The following is a 24,999-nucleotide window of genomic DNA, read 5'->3' as shown; positions in this document are numbered from 1 at the left end:
AGCATAGTTATGAGAATCTCTAGGTCTGATCATGTATATAGGCATCACGTCCGAGACAAGTGGACCGACTCCTACCTGCATCTACTACTATTACTCCACACATCAACCGCTATCCAGCATGCATCTAGAGTATTAAGTTCAAAAGAAGAGAGTAACGCTTTAAGCAAGATGACATGGTGTAGAGGGATAAACTCATGCAATATGATATAAACCCCATCTTGTTATCCTCGATGGCAACAATAGAATACGTGCCTTGATGCCCCTACTGTCACTGGGAAAGGACAACGCAAGATTAAACCCAAAGCTAAGCACTTCTCCCATTGCAAGAAAGATCAATCTAGTAGGCCAAACCAAACTGATAATTTGAAGAGACTTGCAAAGATAACCAATCATACATAAAAGAATTCAGAGAAGATTCAAATATTGTTCATAGATAAACTTGATTATAAACCCACAATTCATCGGTCTCAACAAACACACCGCAAAAGAAGATTACATCGAATAGATCTCCACAATTGAGGGGGAGAACATTGTATTGAGATCCAAAAAGAGAGAAGAAGCCATCTAGCTAATAACTATGGACCCGAAGGTCTGAGGTAAACTACTCACACATCATCGGAGAGGCTATGGTGTTGATGTAGAAGCCCTCCGTGATCGATGACCCCTCCGGGGGAGCTCCAGAAAAGGCCCCAAGATGGGATCTCATGGGTACAGAAGGTTGCGGCGGTGGAATTAGGGTTTTGGCTCCGTATCTCGTAGTTTGGGGGTACGTAGGCATATATAGGAGGAAGAAGTACGTCGGTGGAGCAACGTGGGCCCCACGAGGGTGGAGGGCGCGCCTGGAGGGGGGGGTAGGCACGCCCCTACCTCGTGCCTTCCTGGTTGCTTTCTTAACGTAGGGTCCAAGTCCTCTGGATCATGTTCGTTCCAAAAATCACGTTCCCGAAGGTTTCATTCCATTTGGACTACATTTGATATTCTTTTTCTGCGAAACTCTGAAATAGTCAAAAAATAGTAATTCTGGGCTGGGCCTCCAGTTAATAGGTTAGTCCCAAAAATAATATGAAAGTGTATAATAAAGCCCAATAATGTCCAAAAAAGAATGTAATATAGCATGGAACAATAAAAAATTATAGATACGTTGGAGACATATCAGCGGCCGTGATTTACTTCTCCGCTGCCAAATGCTCCTTGAACTCCTATCTATACTGCATGCACCATGGCTTAGGGCGCCACTTATTTGGTGGAGGGGACGGTGATTTGGGTGGAAGGTGTCACACCGATGGTTGGGGCATGTGGGATGTGGAAGGAGGAGGAGGATGGGGGTCGGGTGTGAATTACCTGCCTGGATAGATGAGGCCGAGCACGTGAATGAGAGTCGCCGGCGAGGAGGCGGTGCTGCAAGCAAGGAGTTAAGGTTTCAACTTGGAAAGGAAGGCGGAAACAGGGGAAATGTGGATTTTGGTAAGGGGGAGGGGAGGTAGATATTTACGCGGAAGCCGAAAATTTTGAATTGGTGCAGCGAAAAAACTGGCGCAAAGTGTCATCAGACACGGTCCCTTATTCAGCACTGTGTACGATATGTGAACATCACAAATGACTCATATATCTTAACCCGTGTGTGATGAGTTTGAACGTCAAAAATTTTGGTTCGAATTTCACTGGTTACAATGGTCATCCACGTCATTGCATAACTTGGGTACACAAAGGAGACTACAACACACCCACACTTCTTAATCGAGCAAGTTCAACAATTAAACAGAGCTAGCCGACCTAAACATTACTCTAACAAATTAAAGACCGATGCTCTTAATTCAACAAAACTACTACGGTTGGTGCTCGTCGATCTCCGTCGCCTCCTCCATGTCCAGCTCGCGCTCGACAGTCTCCTGGGGAAGGGGCTCCATGCCATCCATCGCATCATACTCTGCAAGCATCTCGCCATCTGCGTCTACCATCTCTTTGGAAAAGGCCTCCATGAGTTGGGCATGGGCGGCCGTGATCTAGGCTTGGACAGGCTCCATCGTGGCAAGGTATGTGGCGGAGGAATGGACGGCTGCTCGAACACTCTTGGTGATTGCCAACTCTTCGGCCGTGGGTTGCCAGCCATTGTCGGAGAAGTTTCATTCGATTTATGCGGTGACCGCCATGAGCTGGGCGTGGGCGGCCTCAACATGGTCGTGGGCACCCTCCATCAGGGCTAAGGCTGCCGCTGCGGAATGGATAGTTGTTGTGCCGCTCTCGCTAGTTGCTATCCCCGAGGAAGATGTTGCTGCCGCCACCTGAGAAGGAACAACGCCCATTTAGGCTGCCTTGGCCGCCCGGTCACAGCTTACGGCCACGCTCATGCACCTTGTTAGCACGTGCATGGCAGCTATGGCCGCGCTCTCACCGGAGTGGGCTGCCGAAGTTGCCCTCACGATGCGGGTCCACGTCCCCATCTTTCACCGGCGATGTCTGAACAGTGAAATGATATTTGGGGATCGATGTAGTGTGCTTGACACGTCGGCTGTGGACTGTAGCCGACGCACCTTCTCGCATTAGCCATAGATGTACTATACTCCGATGGTGCTCCAAGATATTTTGTACTGCATCTCACACGGTTGGTGATAATAAACTATGTGCGATCTACTTGATTTTTCATCTTGATTTGAATTACATGACGGGGTCACAGCAACAATGGAGGGTGTTTGAATTGTTTGAACTTTTATCTGCAGTGAACATGCAACTATAGGTGTGCCGTAAAAAATGGAATTTTTCAGGGTTCGTTTGGACATTTAATACATTAACTTGGTTTTCTAGCCATTTCAGGTGCACAATTCAAAATTAAACTACATGTGCATGCTCTGGTACACCAACATGGGTTGTAAAATCATATATGTGTCCATGGTTTTATGCTTATATCCAATGCAAGAAATGGGATGAATTTCGAACACCACGGCACCGTGGCTCTCCGGCAAACATTGAGGTACTTTATTTTGTAATTCTAGTAAATCCAAAACCCGTCTGAAATTCATGAACCTTGGCATGCTATCATGGAATGGCATCAACATGCTGGGGTAAAAAATATTGTCCCATTTGGGGCAGGTTATGGTATAATCTTCTCACAAACCAGAGCTTCTCACAAGCCTCATGGTTCCATTAGGGAAACGTGTCATCTTCGTGGACAAAACAATATTCGTCGCCTCTTCTTGCTTTCAATTTTTTCCTGGTGTCAACATAGAACAACATGAGTGTCGTGTTAAATTTTGGAATTTTTCGGGGATCGTTTGGACATTTTTATATGTTTATTGAGTTTTCTAGGCACTTATGTGCATAATTCAAAATTGAACTACATGCAGATGCTCCAGTACATAAAAATGGGTTGAAAAATCAAATGTGTGTCCTTGGTTGCAAGCTTAGGTCACATACAAGAAATGAGAATGAATGCCAAACACCTTGACATTGTCGCTCGGCCGCTAACATTGAGATACATGGTTTTAAAATTCTAGTAAATCAAAAACTCTTCTAAAATTCATAAACTTGACATGATATCATGGAACGGCATCGACATGCCATGGTAAAAATATTGTCCCATTTGGGGAAGGTTTGAGTATAAGCTTCTCACAAACCAGAGCTTCTCTCACAACAAGCCTGATGGTTTCGGTAAGGAAAGTGCCACCTCGGGGGACGGAACGATATCTGTTGCCTCTTCTTACTTTCAAAGTTCTCGTGTTAACATAGAACAACAGGAGTGTTGTGTCAATTTTTGGGATTTTTCGGGGTTCGCATGGACATTTTTATACATTAACTGAGTTTTCTATGCATTTATGTGCATAATTCAAATCTAAACTACATGCACATGCTCCAGTGCATATAAATGGGTTCAAAATTGAAATGTGTGTCCTTGGTTGCATGATTAAGTCCCAGGCAAGAAATGAGAATAAATGTCAAATACCTTGCCATCGTCGATCGACCGCTAACATTGAGATACATGGTTTTTAAATTTTAATAAATCGAGAACGCGTCTGAAATTTATGAAACTTGACATGCTAGCATGGTACGACATCAACATGTCGTGGTAAAAAGATTGACCCATTTGGGGCAGGTTGGGGTATAAGCTTCTCACAAACCAGAGCTTCTCACAACAAGCCTCATGGTTACGGTAGGGAACGTTTCCCCTTTCTGGACGAAATGATATCCGTTGTCTCTACATGAGTGTTGTGTTAATTTTAGGAATTTTTCGGGGTTCGTTTGGATATTTTTATACATTAACTAAGTTTTCTATGCATTTATGTGCATAATTAAAATTTGAACAACAAGCACATGCTCCAGTGCATGTAAATTGGTTGAAAAATCAAATTTGTGTCCTTGGTTGCATGCTTAGGTCCCATGCAAGAAATGTGAATGAATATCAAACACCTTGCCACCGTCACTTGGCTGCAAATATCGAGATACATGGTTTTTAAATTCTAGTAAATCCAGAACTCATCTGAAGTTCATGAAACTTGAAACGCTATCATGGAGCGGCATCAACATGTTGTGGTAAAAAAATTGTCCCATTTGGGGCAGGTTTGGGTATAAGCTTCTCGCAAATCAGAGCTTCTCACAACAAGCCTGATGGTTTCGGTAGGGAACTTGCCACCTTTGGGTACAAAATGATATTCATCGCCTCTTATTGCTTTCAAAAATTTCTAGTGTCTCATGTCTACTACACAACCTTCTTCTTATAGATGTTGTTGGGCCTCCAAGTGTAGAGGCTTGTAGGACAGTAGCAAATTTCCCTCAAGTGGATGACCTAAGGTTTATCAATCCATGGGAGGCGTAGGATGAAGATGGTCTCTCTGAAACAACACTGCAACCAAATAGCAAAGAGTCTTTTGTGTCCCCAACACACCCAATACAATGGTAAATTGTATAGGCGCACTAGTTCGGCGAAGAGATGGTGATACAAGTGCAATATGGATGGTAGATATTGGTTTTTGTAATCTGAAAATATAAAAACAACAAGGTAACTAATGATAAAACTGAGCAAAAACGGTATTGCAATGCTAGGAAACAAGGCCTAGGGTTCATACTTTCACTAGTGCAAGTTCTCTCAACAATAATAACATAATTGGATCATATAACTATCCCTCAAGATGCAACAAATAGTCACTCCAAAGTCAATAATAGTGGAGAACAAATGAACAGATTATTGTAGGGTACGAAACCACCTCAAAGTTATCCTTTATGATCGATCTATTCAAGAGTCTGTAGTAAAATAACACGAAGCTATTCTTTTTGTTTGATCTATCCTGGAGTTCGTACTAGATTAACACCTTAAGACACAAATCAACCAAAACCCTAATGTCACCTAGATACTCCAATGTCACCTCAAGTATCCGTGGGTATGATTTTACTATATGAATCAAAGAATCTCAGATTCATCTATTCAACCAACACAAAGAACTTCAAAGAGTGCCCCAAAGTTTCTACCGTAGAGTCAAGACGAAAACATGTGCCAACCCCTATGCATAAGTTCACAAGGACACGGAACTTGCAAGTTGATCACCAAAACATACATCAAGTGGATCACGTGAATATCCCATTGTCACCACAAATAAGCACATGCAAGACATACATCAAGTGTTCTCAAATCCTTAAAGACTCAATCCGATAAGATAACTTCAAAGGGAAAACTCAATCCATTAGAAGAGAGTAGAGGGGGAGAAACATCATAAGATCCAACTATAATAGCAAAGCTCGCGATACATCAAGATCATGCTGAATCAAGAACACGAGAGAGAGAGAGATATCAAACACATAGCTACTGGTACATACCCTCAGCCCCGAGGGTGAACTACTCCCTCCTCATCATGGAGAGCACCAGGATGATGAAGATGGCCACCGGTGATGGATCCCCCCTTCGGCAGGGTGCCGGAACAGGGTCCCGATTGGTTCTTGGTGGCTACAGAGGCTTGCGGCGGCGGAACTCCCGATCTAGGTTATTTTCTGGAGGTTTCTGTATTTATAGGAATTTTTGGCGTAGGTCTCACGTCAGGGGGGTATTCGAGTCGTCCACGAGATAGGGGGACGCGCCCAGGGGGTAGGGCGCGCCCCCACCCTTGTGGATGGCTCGGGACTCTTCTGTCCCAGCTCTTTTACTCTGGGGGCTTCTTTTGGTCCATAAAAAATTATCAAAAATTGGCACGTCAATTGGACTCCGTTTGGTATTCCTTTTCTGTATAACTCAAAAACAAGGAAAAAATAGAAACTGGCACTGGGCTCTAGGTTAATAGGTCAGTCCCAAAAATCATATAAAATAGCATATAAATGCATATAAAACATCCTAGATGGATAATATAATAGCATGGAAAAATCAAAAATTATAGATACGTTGGAGACGTATTAGTGTCAACATAGAGCGACAGGAGTGTTGTGTCAATTTTTGGGATTCTTGAGGGTTTGTTTGGATATTTTTATACATTAACTGGGTTTTCTAGGCATTTTATGTGCATAATTCAAATTTGAACTACATGCACATGCTCCAGTGTAGAAAAATGGGTTGACATATCTAATGTGTGTCCTTGGGTGCATGTTTAGGTCCCATGCAAGAAATGGGAATGAATTTTAAACACCAGGGCACTGTGGATTGCTGGCAAAACGTTGAGATACTTTGTTTTTAAATTCTAGTAAATCCAAAACTCGTCTAAAATTCATGAAGCTTGGCATGCTATCATGGAATGGCACCCGACATGTTGTGGTATTTTTCGCGTCCATTTTGAGAGAAGGCGCACTCGAATAACAACCAATAAAGGAAATTTGAAACAAATAGCTGCCACTTTAACATCTCAAATGTTTCTATAATTTAAATTGTGTGCGTTCTGTTAACCATTCACGTGACGCCACGTGTCTCTATTTAATGCCTATAGGAGGTATCGTGCGGATAGCTGCTTGACTGAACGGGAGGCGTGCGAGCGTAGTCCGGTGCGCTGGCTGACCGAGAGGCATGCAAGCTGTCCTCCAATGCGCAGGCTCACCGGGAAGCATGCGAGTTGTACACTGTGCAGGCTCACTGGGAAACGAGCCCTTTGACTTCCATGGCCGCCTGCCTTGCTTGCACCCTCTTCATTAATGGCTCCTGAGCCGCTGTTTAATACGGGCGGCCTTACTGTTCGCCTCCCATTCCCCTCTCTCCCACAGACCTCCACCAACGCCATGGCGCAGAAGGATCATCTGCCACTAGTCTTCAAGTTTGGTGAAGTCAACTCTGAGCCGGAGGAGATAGAAAATAAGTAGGAATGGGGCCTCATGGACATGGCCCTGAACAAGCTGGGCGCGGTGGTTGCTGCCCCCACGCCCGTCCCAGCTCCCATCCCCGCGCCCACGCTAGTGACCATCCCCGTAGCATTGACGGGCTCATCGCCGAGCACTATCGCAGAGCTAGAAGCCGCGAGCGTCAATGAGGTTTCCGCAAACCCGCGCGAGCTCGTGTACATGCCAGTGCCAGCGCCCGTGCTCATGCTCGTGCGCGCCCCTGCACCCACTGGGGTGCCGGTCCCCGTGCATTTGCCTGCACCCGCCGCGCTCGTGCCCGTGCACGTGCCCCCCCTCAGTGGCATGGGACGCCATCGTAGACCGCTACCTCGCAGCGCCACCATTTGCCTCCTCCCGTGCCCCGCCCGTCGATCGCGCGACGACATGTCGTTTGATTTCCAAGTGAAGAACATTCTGTGCTACCTTGAAGACTTCAACAACGGCGTCGCGAAAGATGACAACGACAACGCCGGCGTGGCACGCCGCCTCCGCCGCTGCTGGGAATAGTTTTTTTGGGTTTAATATTGTATCTCGATCATATGAATATAAATTCGCAGTGTGACTAAATGAAAAGATATGGTTTGAACGAACTTGTGGTTTTCTCTCTTAATGTACAAACTTATCAAATGGTTTTCTTTTAAAAAATGTCAATGGTTTTTAAATATAAAACACTCATCGCAAACATTTTAGTTAGAACACTCGTATGCAAACCAACATCTTCCCCAAGAAGCCAAGGGAAAATGTGCCGAGCAGGATTTGTGCAGCTCTTGATCGCAAACGTTTTAGATAGAACACCTGTATGGAAAGTGAGAGCTATGGTCTTCCTCAGTAAGTCGAGGGAAAATTTGCAGCACGGGATTTGTGCATCTCTTCAACGCAAACAGTTCAGGTTGAATACGGTATGCAAAGCCAGACTTCAGCGCTAAGCCAAGAGAAAATGTGCCGAGCAGGATTTGTACATCCCTTCAACGCAAACGGTTGTTTTGGATGACCCGTGTGCAACCACGTACAAACAATTTGGTAAGATTTGCATCGGTCATATTGGGTATATTGCCATTTGTCAAACTAGAAAGATTGACATTTTTTGATCTAGTAACATTGCCATTTTTCAACCTTGTAACACTGCGATTTGTCAAAATATGCAGCTAAAAATCACTAGCACTCTAATTTTTGCAACTTAAATTCAGTAATTAAGCATAGATTTCATTCATAGATTAAGCAGTCATTCTTCATACAAACAGTTCAACTTGACAGCTGAATCGACCAAACTTTTCCCCAATTGTTGCCAACCACATACTAAAATAGCTAGTTCAACTATATATACTAGATAATTTTAAGTACGTTGTATAGTTCCACCATATCTATAGTCGGATGAACTGAACAAAATAGCCCCTAAATACTACTATTACAAAGGAGCTTTGTACTACTTCCAGCAGCCTCTCCTCTGCCGAGCGCGCTCAGTAAGAGGCTGGGGAGGAGGAGCCTACCGACGAGCTGGACAACTGCAATACGGTGCCTGCCGCTGTCGCACCTTCAGTGACGCTCACCTCGAGCACCCTCTGCCGCTCCACATGACCCCTCTCGAAGCGGTGGTTCTCCTTGTAGATCTCCTAATTCCTTGCCTCTGCGGCGGCGTGTGCTGCGGCCACGGCGACGGTAAGGCTCTTTGCGTGCTCGACGAGGCGCTCCTCCTCCCTTGCATGAACTCGATGTAGCGCACAAAGTCGATGACGCACGTGCAGGCCTCCACCTCCACCTCCCGCCTTCGAGTGGCGGTGGCGGAGCGGGTGATGACCTCGACGGTCGACGGTGGGCTGGCGGCCACGACGATCGGCGATGGGGTGGTGGCCACGACCACCACCTCCCGCCTTCGGGCCGCAACAACGGAGCGGGTGATGGCCACGATGGCCGGTAGTGGGTGGCGGCCACAACGACCACCTCCCACCTTCGGGCCGCGGCAGTGGAGTGGGCGATGGCCTTGGCTTTCGACGGTGGTGTGGCAGCCACGACGGCAGACGGTGGGGTGGCGGCAATGGCAGCCGGCAACAGCTATCGACGGGCAGCGGCGGTGGAGCGTGTGGTGGGTCATCCGTGCACACCTAACAGGGGTGCCACGCGCACTACACTACGTCGGGGACTGTGCTGCCGCCGCGGTGTAGCCTCCCAGCTAGAGCTCTCCTCTAATGACGGTGGAGTGGCTTAGCGACAATGACGGACCAGTGCCATTGGCGATTGTGGGAGAAGCAAACGAGATAAGCAGCTGTGAGGGACGGGAAAATGCGACGCAAGACTCGCGGGACGTGAGGGTTTATATAGCAGGCCGGTAAGCATTGGGATTTTGGGGGATTTCACCGAGTCGAGCGGGAAGCTTGCGCGGGAACCTGCGTGATTGCGCGGGAACTAGCTCACCATCGTTTGGCCAAAAGAACACTCCCCCGCGCTGCTCAAGCTTGCACTCTAAGTGGTCAATGGCAGCGGGGTGACAAGACGTGTGAGAGGAGGACGAAAGGAAACGTACACATATGATTAATAAAATAAAAACATTTGCGATTAAATTACCTACTACCCCGTCCTGGTTGAAGGAAATATGCCCTAGAGGCAATAATAAAGTTATTATTTATTTCCTCATATCATGATAAATGTTTATTATTCATGCTAGAATTGTATTAACCGGAAACTTAGTACATGTGTGAATACATAGACAAACATAGTGTCACTAGTATGCCTCTACTTGACTAGCTCATTAATCAAAGATGGTTAAGTTTCCTAACCATAGACATGAGTTGTCATTTGATTAACGGGATCACATCATTAGGAGAATGATGTGATTGACTTGACCCATTCCATTAGCTTAGCACTTGATCGTTTAGTTTACTGCTATTGCTTTCTTCATGACTCATACATGTTCCTATGACTATGAGGTTATGCAACTCCCGATTACCGGAGGAACACTTTGTGTGCTACCAAATGTCACAACATAACTGGGTGATTATAAAGGTGCTCTACAGGTGTCTACAATGGTACTTGTTGAGTTGGTATAGATCAAGATTAGGATTTGTCACTCCGATTGTCGGAGAGGTATCTCTGGGCCCACTCGGTAATGCACATCACTATAAGCCTTGCAAGCATTGTAACTAATGAGTTAGTTGCGAGATGATGTATTAAGGAACGAGTAAAGAGACTTTCCAGTAACGATATTTAACTAGGTATTGAGATACCGACGATCGAATCTCGGGCAAGTAACATACCGATGACAAAGGGAACAACGTATGTTGTTATGCGGTTTGACCGATAAAGATCTTCGTAGAATATGTGGGAGCCAATACGAGCATCCAGGTTCCGCTATTAGTTATTGACCGGAGACGTGTCTTGATCATGTCTACATAGTTCTCGAACCCTTAGGGTCCGCACTCTTAAAGTTCGGTGAGAATTGGTATTATGAGTTTTTGTGTTTTGATGTACCGAAGGTAGTTCGGAGTCCCGGATATGATCACGGACATGATGAGGAGTCTCGAAATGGTCAAGGCGTAAAGATCGATATATTGGATGACTATATTCAGACACCGGAAGTGTTCCGGGTGGTTTCGGAGTTAACCGGAGTGCTGGAGGGTTACCGGAACCCCTGGGAGAAATAGTGGGCCTTATGGGCCTTAGAGGAGAGAGATAGAGGGCTGGCCTAGGGCAGGCCGCGTGCCCCTCCCCCTCTGGTCCGAATTGGACTAGGAGAGGGGGGGCGGCACCCCCTTTCCTTCTCCCTCTTCCCCTTCCTTTCCCCCTCCTAGTAGGAGTAGGAAAGAGGGGAGTCCTACTCCTACTAGGAGGAGGACTCCTCCTCCTGGCACGCCTACAGGGGCCGGCCGGCCTCCCCCCTTGCTCCTTTATATACGGGGGCAGGGGGAACCTCTAGACACACAAGTTGATCTGTTGATCTCTCCCAGCCATGTGCGGTGCCCCCCTCCACCATAATCCACCTCGATCATATCGTAGCGGTGCTTAGGCGAAGCCCTGCGTCGGTAGCATCATCATCACTGTCATCACACCGTCGTGCTGACGGAACTCTCCTATGAAGCTCTGCTGGATCGGAGTTCGTGGGCATCATCGAGTTGAACGTGTGCTGAACTCGGAGGTGCCGTGCGTTCGATACTTGGATCAGTCAGATCGTGAAGACATACGACTACATCGACCGCGTTGTGCTAACGCTTCCGCTTTCGGTCTACGAGGGTACGTGGACACACTCTCCCCTCTCGTTGCTATGCATCACCAAGATCCTATGTGTGCGTAGGAATTTTTTTGAAATTACTACGTTCCCCAACACTGGTTTATAAGTCGTCTATGTATTTTTGTGCCAAATTTTGGCTAGAGATTTAACTAACAAAATATGAATGCATGTCGCCAGAGATTATACCATTGGATTCGTGTTTGAACATAGTTTCCAATTATATAATATTTTTAGCATGCATTAACATTTTGTTGGTTAAATTTAAGGTCAAAATATGGCATAGAATATAAAGAGGACTAATAGACCAAGACGGCGGTAGTAGCACACGGCCGCTCTCCACGCTGCGACGCAACTGTCTGCAGGCTTGTAGACGACCATTTCCTGCGTGTTCAACTGCTCCATGCATGTGGTTGTTGTCAGTGTCAAAACCGGCGGATCTTGGGTAGGGGGTCCCGAACTGTGTGTCTAAGGTCGATGGTAACAGGAGACAGGGGACTCGATGTTTACCCAGGTTCAGGCCCTCTTGATGGAGGTAATACCCTACTTCTTGCTTGATTGATCTTGATGAATATGAGGATTACAAGAGTTGATCTACCACGAGATCGTAATGGCTAAACCCTAGATGTCTAGCCTGTATTATTGAGATTGCCTCTACGGACTAAACCCTCCGGTTTATATAGACATTGGAGGGGCCTAGGGTTGTACAAAGTTGGTTTACAGAGGAAGGAATATTCATATCCGAACGCCAAGCTTGCCTTCCACGCAAAGGAGAGTCCCATCCGAACACGGGAGGAAGTCTTCTGTCTTGTATCTTCACGGCCCATTAGTCTAGCCCATGTCACATAGCCCGGACGTCCGAGGACCCCTTAATCCATGACTCCCTCAGTAGCCCCTGAACCAGGCTTCAATGACGATGTGTCCGGCGCGCAGATTGTTTTCGGCATTGGAAGGCAGGTTCCTCCTCCAAATACCCCAAAGTAGTCCTAGAACACAGAAAACGTGTCCGGCTCCGCAAAACGAGCTCCGCAAAGAGTATAATATTTAACAAGTACCATCTACTAACATCTTTTGTAGTGAGACGCCACATCTCCGCCCGGTCATTATTTCAAACCGTTTTTTAGCCTCCCAATCCACGTTTCGAGGTGAGGTTTCCATCGGCACGTCTTGTCGAAGTAGAGATCGTGTCCCCTTATCACGGGATCCTCATCAATATGGGCGTGGGTAATCCAACCGTGTTGTTGGCGATTCATTGGGAATAGGCAAGCTTTAAGGCCCGTGAGGAGGCATTCGATATTCTTCGCTTTTATAAAGGGGTACAGACCCGTCTTTCTCCCCCACGCCTACCTCTTCCTCAACCTCCCCAACCTTAGGCTCCAGCGCCCAGGATTCGATTTCTTCCATTGTTACCAGGCCCTCTAGTTATGTCGGGATCCATCTCCCAAGGTAGGTGGGCAGCCTCCTCGGTCACCGAGGAGGATATCGCGAAGCTTCGGAAGGCGAGGTACCTGACTAGGGAAATCCCCCACAGGCTCCCTACTAAAGGGCAGGTCATCCCCACACCAAAATCCGGCGAGAGGGTGGTATTTATCTCTCACTTCCTCTACGGGATAGGGTTCGCTCTTCATCCCTTCATTCACGGCCTCATGTTTTATTATGGGCTAGATTTTCACGATCTAGCTCCGGACTCTTTTCTCCACATCTCGGTGTTCGTCGTCGTGTGTGAAGCCTTTCTCCGCATCCCCCCATACTTCAGCCTATGGCTCAAGACCTTCAACGTGAAGCCAAAGCTGGTTAATGGGGAGCAAGCGGAGTGCGGCGATGCTATGGTGAGCAAGCTTGCCAATACTAGCTGGCCAAAAGGCACTTCCATGAAAACCTCCAACTTATGGCAAGAAGAGTGGTTCTATATCACCAAACCCCGTGGCACCAAATGGGCAGCCGCACCTGTGTTCCGATCTGACCCTCTGTTGCAGCTCGCATCATGGATAAATAAGGGGCTAGATTGGGGATCAGCTGACGAAGTACAGACGCTGCAAAGTCGTATCCGGAGTATCCTCGAAAGGGACGTTGGCCTTATTAACGTGATCCAAGTGATGCTAGTCCGCCGGATCCTCCCATGCCAGTGATGGCCTCTCCGTATGTGGGTGTTCAATCCAGAAGGACCGTGGACCCTTCAGCAGTTCTTCGACACAACGCACGAAGGGATGTGGAAACTGTTCTTCAAGACTCAAAAGTAGTGGACGGACACGTCAGAGGACATCGGTCTCGACTGCAACCATCCGGATACCTCGGTAAGCACCCAATTTCTAACCGCAACTCGGTTGATTATCCCGTAGCGATGTATTGAGAGTTCTTTCTTTGACCAGTGCTGGATAAAGAAGGCGGAACGAATGAGGTGTTCAGCTCCACTTCCCGAAGACTCGACAGATCCTGTGTTGATGAGGATGTTGGTCCCTGCGCCGTATCAAGTGGAGGGACCGACATAGTGTCCCGAAGACTCTACAGAGTGGAGGTCCCTGATGACCCACAAGTGTAGGGGATCTATCGTAGCCTTTTCGATAAGTAAGAGTGTCGAACCCACCGAGGAGCAGAAGGAAATGATAAGCAGTTTTCAGTAAGGTATTCTCTGCAAGCACTGAAATTATCGGTAACAGATAGTTTTGTGATAAGGTAATTTGTAATGAGTAACAAGTAATGAAAGTAAATAAGGTGCAAAAAGATGGCCCAATCCTTTTTGTATCAAAGGACAAGCCTGGACAAACTCTTCTATAAAGGAAATCGCTCCCGAGGACACATGGGAATTATCGTCAAGCTACTTTTCATCACGTTCATATGATTTGCGTTCGGTACTTTGATAATCTGATATCTGGGTGGACCGGTGCTTGGGTACTGCCCTTACTTGGACAAGCATCCCACTTATGATTAACCCCTATTGCAAGCATCCGCAACTACAACAGAAATACTAAGGTAAACATAACCATAGCATGAAACATATGGATCCAAATGAGCCCCTTATGAAGCAACGCATAAACTAGGGTTTAAGCTTCTGTCACTCTAGCAACCCATCATCTACTTATTACTTCCCAATGCCTCCCTCTAGGCCCAAACAATGCTGAAGTGTCATGTAGTCGACGTTCACATGACACCACTAGAGGAAAGACAACATACATCTCATCAAAATATCGAACGAATACCAAATTCACATGACTACTTATAGCAAGACTTCTCCCATGTCCTCAGAAACAAACGTAACTACTCATAAAGCATATTCATGTTCATAATCAGAGGGGTGTTAATATGCATAATGGATCTGAATATATAATCCTCCACCAAATAAACCAACTAGCATCAACTACAAGGAGTAATCAACACTACTAGCAACCCACAGGTACCAATCTGAGATTTGGATACGAAGATTGGATACAAGAGATGAACTAGGGTTTGAGATGAGATGGTGCTGGTGAAGATGTTGATGGAGATTGACCCCCTCCCGATGAGAGGATCGTTGGTGATGATGAGTGGTGATGATTTCCCCCTCCCGGAGGGAAGTTTCCCCAGCAGAACAGCTCCGCCGGAGCCCTAGATTGGTTCCGCCAAGGTTCCGCCTCGTGGCGGCGGAGTTTCGTCCCGTGAGCTTGCTTCTGATTTTTTCCTCGACGAAAGACTCCATATAGCCAAAGATGGGCATCAGAGGGCCACCTGAGGGCCCACGAGGCAGGGGGCGCGCCCAGGGGGTAGGGCCCGCCCCCACCCTCATGGACGGTGGGTGGCCCCCCTCTGGTACTTCTTTCGCCCAATATTTTCTATATATTCTAAAAATAATTCCCGTGGAGTTTCAAGACTTTTGGAGATGTGTAGAATAGGTCTCTAATATTTGCACCTTTTGCAGCACAGAATTCCAGCTGCCGGCATTACCCCTCTTCATGTAAACCTTGTAAAATAAGAAAGAAAAGGCATAAGTATTGTGACATAATGTGTAATAACAGCCCATAATGCAATAAATATCGATATAGAAGCATGATGAAAAATGGACGTATCAACTCCCCCAAGCTTAGACCTCGCTTGTCCTCAAGCGAAAGCCGAAATCGAAAAATATGTCCACATGTTTAGAGATAGAGGTGTCGATAAAATAAAATACGGACATGGGAGCATCATGATCATTGTTATAACAGCAACATATATATATATATTTTTTTTCATATGATCTCCTATGCTAAATTAACAATTCATTCACATACTCAAGTGTGAATCAGAAACTTCATTGAAAACTAACAAACTATAATCTCAGTCATTGAAGCAATTGCAATTTATCATAACATAGGAAAGAGTCAATATAAGAGCTTCTCAGCAAGTCCACATACTCAACCATCTTTTTGTCTTTCATAATTGCTAACACTCAAGCAATATTTATGGTTATGAAGTTTTAATCGGACACGGAGAAAGATAGGGGCTTATAATTTTGCCTTCCAACCTTTTACCTCAAGGGTAATGTCAACAATAATAGTTCATGAAAACCCACATCCAATTAGCCATATATATCAGGATCTATCCAATACATTGTGCTTGCTAAAGGATAAAATGTAAAAAGGAAAGGTGAAGATCACCGTGACTCTTATATGAAGTAATAGACAAGAATAAAAGATAGGCCCTTCGCAGAGGGAAGCAGAGGTTGTCATGTGCTTTTATAGTTGGATGCACAAAATCTTAATGCAAAAGAATGTCACTTTATATTGCCACTTGTGATATGGACCTTTATTATGCAGTCCGTCAGTTTTATTTCTTCCACATCACAAGATCATATAAAGCTTATTTTCTCCACACTAATAAATCATACATATTAGAGAGCAATTCTTATTGCTTGCAACAATGACAACTTACTTGAAGGATCTTACTCAATCCATAGGTAGATATGGTGGACTCTCATGGCAAAACTGGGTTTAGGGATAATTGGAAGCACAAGTAGTATCTCTACTTGGTGCAAAGAATTTGGCTAGCATGAGAGGGAAAGGCAAGCTCAACATGTTGGATGATCCATGACAATATAATTTATCTCAGATGTAAGAAAACATAACCCATTACATTGTCTTCCTTGTTCAACGTCAATTCTTTAGCAAATCATATTTTAATGAGTGCTCACAATCATAAAAGATGTCCAAGATAGTATATTTATATGTGAAAACCTCTCTTTCTTTATTACTTCCTATTAATTGCAACGATGACCAAAACTATGTTTGTCAACTCTCAACAATTTTTATTCATCATACTCCGTATATGTGAGCTCATTACTCTCCATAAGATCCACATGATCCCTTTATTTCTTTTTATTTCTTCTCTTTTATTTTATTCTATTCCCTCAAGATCATAGCAAAATAATCAAGCCCCTAACTCAACACTAATCTTTATTATATATAGCTCACGGACTCGATTACGTAGAAGGTTCATAAAGCAAAACTCACAGCTAGATCATACTAAAACTTTATTCTACTAGATCAAGATATTATCAAAATGATCGAACTAAGAAAAACGGTAAAGATAAAAGTGTGATGGTGATACGATACCGGGGCACTCCCCCAAACTTGGCAGTTGCCAAGGGGAGTGCCCATACGCGAGACTCAGTTCTTCTTTGTTAGTGAAGAAGGTGTTGGTGATGATGGATAGTCGCACATCGAGCGTAGGAGATCCTCCAATTTGCGGATAATGCCCTTGAGTGCGATGATATGCTCCTTCAACAAAATATTTTCACTTGTGAGATACTTGTTTTGAATACGAGCCAACTCAATCATCTTGAAAGCCTCAATCTCCATTGGGGTAAAGAGATTGTGGTGAGGTTGAAGGATGTCTTCTTCTGCTACTGCCGGAACTTGGTCCCCCATGGCCTTCTTGATCCCATCATCCTTGTTGATCTCTTCGGGCTCTTCTCTCTTCAGCTCTATCTTCATTAGCCAAGCATCCTTGCCTTAATTGTTGGAGGAGGAGGGAGACGACATGATGCTTGGCCTTGACAACCCTGGTAGAAAACAGCTCAAAACAAAAACAGGAGATATTTGCGTGATACGGTGGTCAAAACCTTCGGGAGATTATATAATGAATTTTTACCGACCAAAAGAAGTATCGTGCAAGAAAACGAAGTCCGGAGAGCACACGAGGTACCCATGAGGCAGGGGGCGCGCCCAGGGGGGTAGGGCGCGCCCTCCACCCTCATGGAAGCCTCGTATCCTTTCCGGTCTGCTTCTTATTTTCCTATTTTCTTAAATATTCCAAAACGGAGAAAAAATGCCATTAGAACTGTTTTGGAGTCGGTTTGCTTACCGTAGCACGTACCTATTGCTTTTCGGAGTCTGAAACATTCTAGAAAGTGTCCCTTATGAATTCCTCCGGGGTTACGGTTTCAATAACATTAGTTTCAACATTTATAGGATTACCTGATATAATGTTTAATTCTTTGACCGTTCACCACCCTCGAATTTGTGCCTTCGAAGTTGTTGATTTTTATGGCACCGGAACGGTAGACCTCCTCAATGATGTAAGGGCCTTTCCATTTAGATAGGAGTTTGCCTGCAAAAAATCTTAAACGAGAGTTGTACAATAATACATAATCACCTACATTAAATTCACGTTTTTGTATCCTTTTATCATGCCATCTTTTAACTTTTTTTAAACAATTTGGCATTCTCGTAGGCCTCGGTTCTTCATTCATCAAGTGAGCTAATGTCAAAAAACCTCTTCTCACCGGCAAGTTTAAAGTCATAGCTGAGCTCTTTAATAACCCAATATGCCTTATGTTCTAGTTCAAGAGGTAAGTGACATGCTTTACCAAAAACCATTTTATATGGAGACATACCCATAGCATTTTTATATGTAGATCTATAAGCCCACAATGCATCATCAAGTTTCTTGAACCAATTCTTTCTAAATCTATTAACAGTCTTTTGCAAAGTTATTTTAAGCTCTCTATTGCTAAGTTCTACTTGGCCACTAGACTGTGGATGATATGAAGACGCAATTCTATGATTAATCATACTTAGCAAGCATTTTACGAAAAGCACCATGAATAAAATGTGAACCACCATCAGTCATTAAGTATCTAGGGACTCCAAACCTCGGAAAAATAACTTCTTTAAGCATCTTAATAGAGGTGTTATGATCAGCACTACTAGTTAGAATAGCTTCTACCCACTTAGTAACGTAATCAATAACACCTAAAATATGTGTATACCCATTAGAGGAAGGAAAAGGTCTCATATAATCAAAGCCCCAAACATCAAATGGTTCAATAACAAGTGAATAATTCATAAACATTTCTTGACGTCTACTAATATTACCAATTTTTTGACATTCATCACAAGACAACAAACTTACGGGCATCCTTGAAGAGAGTAGGCCAATAAAAACCGGATTGCAATACCTTATGTGCAGTTCTATCTCCAGCATGGTGTCCTTCATAAGCCTCGGAGTGGCACTTGCGTAAGATCTGTTCCTGTTCATGTTCAGGTACACAACGTCTAATAACACCATCTACTCCTTTATAAAGACTAGTTGACCCGTTGCGCCAAATAGCGCAGAGATCCACTAAAGCCATGTTGTCGATGAAAATAATTTCATTTTGCAAGGACATATTCGATATTGATAGTAGAAATCCCATGTGTTAAATCATGCTATATTGAAGATGTGTTTATCACGCTGATAAATCCGAGTTTGAAAAAAAATCATATTTGTATAAAAATGTATAGACCTGTTTAGGAGGCATTTTTTAGTTGAAAATATGGTTATCACGCTGAAAAATCTGAGTTTGAAAAAGAACATATTTATATAAGATGTATAGACCAGTCAAAGATGTAATTTTTTAGCAGTGTTTGTACCAAACTTTTATGGGGGCATAGTTATTTGAAAGGCCCATATGCTACCTAGCCCAGTCCACAAATAATTCTATGTGTTGCCGGTCCATAGTAGAATATGAAGCAGCACGGACTGCATCCATCATGCATGTTTATCCCCTTTTCTTCCATGGTTCCTCATTTGGGCGAGAGATCAACTGGTGAGATTTCACATTTCCTACTATTTCAGATTTCTCTGCATGCATGTATTTTCTTTATTGAAGGATAGTACCGATGTTGTCTTGGGTTGGCAGCCCTTCGGGTGGCATCAGTTGCCAAATAGATGAGAGATCAGTAGGAATCGAAACGCAGATGATTGACCAAATCACAACAGCAAAACTGTGGTCGTTTTTCATGTATACATGGAGTGGCAGGTCATAGCATTGCTGAAGCGGACTAAAATTCAGGAGAACAGATGAGAACAGAAATGATTTAAAGTCAGGTCTGGGTTTAAAATGGGCATATGAAGTACTCCCTCCGTTCCTAAATATAAGTCTTTTTAGAGATTCTATTACGGACTACATACCGAGCAAAATGAGTGAATCTACACTCTAAAATATGTCTATATACATCCGTATGTAGTTTGTAGTGTAATCTCTAGAAAGACTTATATTTAGGAGCGGAGGAAGTATTTCAGTAGAGCTGTACCCAAATGCACAAAGGATTAGTAACCACAATACTAATTTACTCAAGGAAGATCTGCACAATTTACTCAAGTAAGAGCTGCACAATTTGTCATCAAAACAAACTGTAATAGGATGGTGGGAATTATATGTTGATTCGTACACACCTTCACAACTATAATTCTATGTAACAATGCACAAAGGAGTAGCATCAGCAATACTAATTTACTCAAGGAAGAACTGGTCAATTCTTTCATCAGAATAAACTGTAATAGGATTGTGCAAATTCGGTAAACCTTGAATGTGGTCCATAGTACCTTCCAACGCCTATTAACATCAAGATGTAATAAGGCGAGAGAAAAATAATTGTAACTATCTTTTCCTTCAAACATTTGAGAAAGCTTAGAGAATCTGCCATATTGCCTTTTCCTCCAATGTTCTCTTTTCCTTTTACCTGGCAAAAATGAAACATCCACACTTTGTTTAGAAGAACAAACTGGCAAAATCAATGTTCTTACCAACAGACTTACATATTGCAAGAGGGATTCTGGAGGTATTGACGCTAACTAAATTCAGGAAAGACCCAAAAGCATAATAATTTTGCAGCCCGGTATTGATAAAAAGCTCAATTTTAGTATATACATACACGACATATCACATTCAAAATTGAGATATACTGCAGATAACGCATGACATGCATCAGGGTCAATCATATGGGTTCTACTTTGCTGTTGAACGATCCAAACAATTGTAAACAGGAAAGCTGGTCTGGTCGCATTTCCTGTACGACTTGACTGCACGCCTCGAGTACTCGCTCAAGGTGCCCCTACTGGTTTCGTTCCGGACCCAAAGAAGATGTCTGGCCAGTAGCACGGGCTGTAAGGGCTCATCAGGGTCGGGTGTTTAACACTAATAGTGCCCATTGGCCTGGCTCTGTCAGGTCTTAACGCCTACCGCGGCAAAGGTGAATAATCCTCTCCGTTACTGAAAAATATGTGTTGAGGACTCAAGTCAATAACATCATTTCTGCATCGAAAAAGAAGTGTCCAACATATCTGCCACTACTTTTACCTGAAGATTCCACTATCTATTGTGAAATTTAATATCAATGGACCAATACCTATTTCAAATTGCAAAAATAGAATGCCGACGCAAACCAATGATATTCAACTATCTAACAATCATGAGTTAAAGAGAGGAATGCATGAATATGGAAACATCTCTGTGATTTGAGTACAGTCCAAACAAAACCTACGTGTGTATACATAGCTAGCCATATGGAGATGTAAACCAAGACAGAGGACACCCAAGGCAGAACATCAGACAGTTACAAAGGAATATCAAAGAAACACTAAAGATAGAAAATAGTAAAGATGAAGGAAGCTTGTGCAAATACACAAAAGCCCATGGCTTCCGAAACACCGATCAAGAAGCATCAAAATTAGTACACCGACCAACCGACATGCATTGTTAAACCTGAGGTAGGGAGCATCAATCTATTATTCCAAGAATGAAAGTAATGTACTTTAAGAAAAGGCTAATGCACTTTCAGAAAATCGACAGTGGGACCATGCAGTACAAATAAATGGTATGGTGTACTCTTCCCTTCTCTCTAGCTCTAATTATGAACACAACACAATGATCCACCCCTATTCTAAACAGTATACTGAAATCTGAATTCAGTGGGCAGCATGTATGTATAACAACCTAGCCACTCCAACTTCAAAAGAATCAAGTTCCAACTCCACAACACATATGACTGTTACAGAACCACTTCTCAGTACCACCATTCTGGCCTTACAGTCACGTGGCAACCAAACTGATCCTCTTTTTTTTATAGAAAAAAGCAACTACTCTACTGACCATTCATAGGCACAATTCAGTTAACCGGGTGGTCAACCAAGCATTTTGTGCCTGCTGCAATCTTCAAGTATATACTATAACCAGCTTATTTGTTGATACTAAGAGATGTAAAAAGAATCTAGAGCAGCAAAGGTTTAGATGTTGTACCAGTCAGCAAATCTGCACTGCACTGTTTGGAAGAGCATCAGATGGATCCAGCTATCTCTGGTCAGAGACGCACCAAAAGTCCGACCTGACAGCCCCTTTTCTTCCCCCCCCCCCCCCCCCCCCCGCCTCCTCACATATTAAAAATATCGAGTATTAAATTTCTTATTTAGAAATGGAAAGCATTAAGGAAAGCCCGATGAGAATTGAATAACTTCCTTCAAATAAATAAGTGACAATTAAATGAGGAACTCAACCAAGGCAAAAGCTTCATGATTTGTATGCCTTCTTTTCACTAACGGTGATTCTTACTTTAGTGTAGCCCTGAGTCAAAAAGAAAATAAACTTGTGCCTTATCGATCAAAATGTCACTACCTAGACTAATGGTCCAAACAAAATCACCTCTATGGACAAAAGATTCCAATGGATAATTGACTGTAATGTGTATTATGAATCATGCATATCTGGCTCTAAATTAGCATGCCAGGAAAAAAATCAAGAAATTAAAGGCAATATTTCTCGGGGGATAAGATGCATCTTGCACATCTCAGTTAAAAAAAGCCCCACCATCACCAGTAAAAGTGTTTGTCTAAGTCTTGTCAATGAGTGGGATTGAAGGATGTAAAACTTTAGAGAACATAAGCATGGCAATACATGGATTGTTTTCTATACCTCAATGAAGATGGTCACCTATCGATGGTCGTGGTCTGGCTGAGCTACAACATGATGGTGGCTGCTGCAGTCACGAAGGTTCAGGCGTTATCATTGGCACCGCCAGTTTCTCTGACCTAAAAGAGTGTCTTGCTGTTTCCATCCTTGATACTGCCGGCAGCGCCATCAGTGCACGTCAGGCTTGCATGTTTGCCTCGAGCAAGCTGCCGTGAGCAGAAGAAAATCAACCATTAAGCAAAGGTCCTTCTTCTATACCTGCAAAAATGAAGCAAGTTATACACTTTGTTTGGTTGAACAAACTGGCAAATTTGGTGTTGTTACCAACAGATCACAAGATGGATTCTGGAAGTATACTTGCTTGAACTGCTCTAGTAAATTGCCTATTGTCTATCACTACTAACAACACTATCAGTCAATTAAGTTACTTCATCCCATTATAATTGAACAAAATAAATATAAATACGCACATCGAGCCGTCTCTTTCTTTTCTCACAAAAACAACACCAGGATCGTCATCAGTAAGAAGTGCACACAACAACCATGCCTCAGTTGATAAATAATGATGCAATAATCAGAATATATAAAAAGTTAAAAACTTGACTTAAACAACATTGTATTGTCGCTTCTGAACTTAGACCAAGCAAACTAACATGCGATCTTTAACCTGGCCCACAAATAAGAGTTTAGCACATTATTTTGCGAACCTTTAACTTGCACAGCATCCATATACAGAGTAAGATTACTGCAGCCTCTACAATACTCAATGATGGCATACATGACAAACAAAAGATCGTGCAGGAAACACTACCATTCTGCATAGCAGAACTACTATCCATCCCATTCATCTGGATGTAGAATAATTACTACTATATCTTTCCAGTTCACTAATCAGTACAAAATGTCACGTTGCTGAAATCAGCAGCTTGCTTATCTTCATGATAGCTCCAATGATCCACACTTTAAAGATAAAATGCAAGGCTTTTTTGCGAGATAAAATGCAGGGCATTATTAACTCTCTATCATTGCTAATACACCCAGCTGGGTGTTTCAGATCATGCGAATTGGTCTGAAAGCAATTATACATACACCCAGATTAGTGCTTATACACACAATTAGATTGGTCTGAAATCACCCTTCCCCAATTCGAATTTTGTTCTCTTACACATACATCAAACCAACACATATGATCTGAAACAAGAGGAACAGCGGGCTAGATACCTTGGAGCAAAAACAAGAGGAATTGCGGCTCGGACCTCGAGGTCAGTAAGAGAGCACGTTTTGTGTGGTAGCCACAAGCATCTGGCTGTCGATCTCTGACTCAGGCCACCACAATCGCTGGAGAAAACCCTCATCTCAGCCTAGGAGCAAGGTGACACATCAACTACTGTAACTACCTCTCATTGATGAGAAGGGAGAAGAAGCTCACCCAGCAGCAGAAAGGAAGGCGATAACCAGAGGGATGACATGCTCCACCCCGCGTCCTCGTCCTCGTCCTTGCACTTGGCCAGACGATGAATGCGGGAACACCCTCTTCAATCCCTGCGTCCTCACCCTCTTCCTCGGGCAGCCCTCTTGCTCGGTGTTAGGTAGTGGGGAAGTGGAACAATAAAGATCCAGGAGTGGATCGAGCCGCCACCAACCATCAGGTCGCACTTGACCTCGCCGGCGCCGGCTGGTGACCCTCTCCCGCCCGCCACTGGGTCTTCCTCCTCTCCTTCCTTCTTTCCCTCTCTCCCATCTTCTATCTCCTGCAGGGATCGATCCATGTGGTCGCCCTTTGCCTCTGCCACCGGAGAGGCTCGCCTCCGCGGTCGCACGCCATAGATCCGGCCGGAGGAAAAGGAGGAAGCGGCCCGCACTATCCTATTCGTCGACGGTGACGACCTGAGCGCAACCGATGGGAAGGCGAGGAGAAAGAGGCGGGGTGGTGGAGGAGCAGCCGAGGGCGACGACGACGTCCTTGGTCGAGCGCACGCACAGAAGGGAGAGGGAGGGGTGCAGCGGCTATAGGGATTGAGGGGACGAAGAAAGGGGGCTAGGGTTCGTTTGGCGGTTGGGGTCGGATTGGCTAGGGTTCGTTTGGCGGTTGGGGTCGGATTGGCTAGGGTTCGTTTGGCGGTTGGGGTCGGATTGGGGCGAGACACGGGTTATTGGGTGCGAAGCGCGCCCAGGTGATTGGGCAAAACCTCTTGCACCCGGAAACAGCCAACCCAGCCAATGAGCGCCCGACGTGAGCCCATTTGTCATTGGACTAAAAAAGAACCGTGAGGTAAAATAAGATTTGACTGCAGGTGAACATCCTACGGCTCAGGCGCGTCAGAAAGAC

General features: G+C 44.3%; 1 long non-coding RNA gene across 2 annotated transcripts; it reads right to left on the bottom strand.

Moving 5' to 3' along the window:
* Positions 1–14,750: 14,750 nt before the first annotated feature.
* LOC125543996 (uncharacterized) lies at positions 14,751–24,769 on the bottom strand. Of its 2 annotated transcripts, none has more exons than XR_007299199.2 (4): positions 24,100–24,768; positions 23,892–24,031; positions 22,005–22,928; positions 14,751–20,448 (listed from the first exon to the last, which is right to left on the bottom strand). It is a non-coding gene; the product is annotated as an uncharacterized LOC125543996 (long non-coding RNA). The 2 variants fall into 2 exon arrangements; XR_007299201.2 differs by lacking the exon at positions 14,751–20,448 and adding an exon at positions 20,455–21,470 and having other exon boundaries at positions 24,100–24,769.
* Between the last annotated feature and the right edge of the window lie 230 nt (positions 24,770–24,999).

Source organism: Triticum urartu, chromosome 3A, assembly GCF_056163025.1.
Source record: "Triticum urartu cultivar PI428250 chromosome 3A, HENAU_Tu73, whole genome shotgun sequence".
NCBI classification, from domain to species: Eukaryota; Viridiplantae; Streptophyta; class Magnoliopsida; order Poales; family Poaceae; genus Triticum; species Triticum urartu.
Note: the sequence above shows the minus strand (reverse complement) of the source record. Positions and strands in the feature narration are given on the sequence as shown.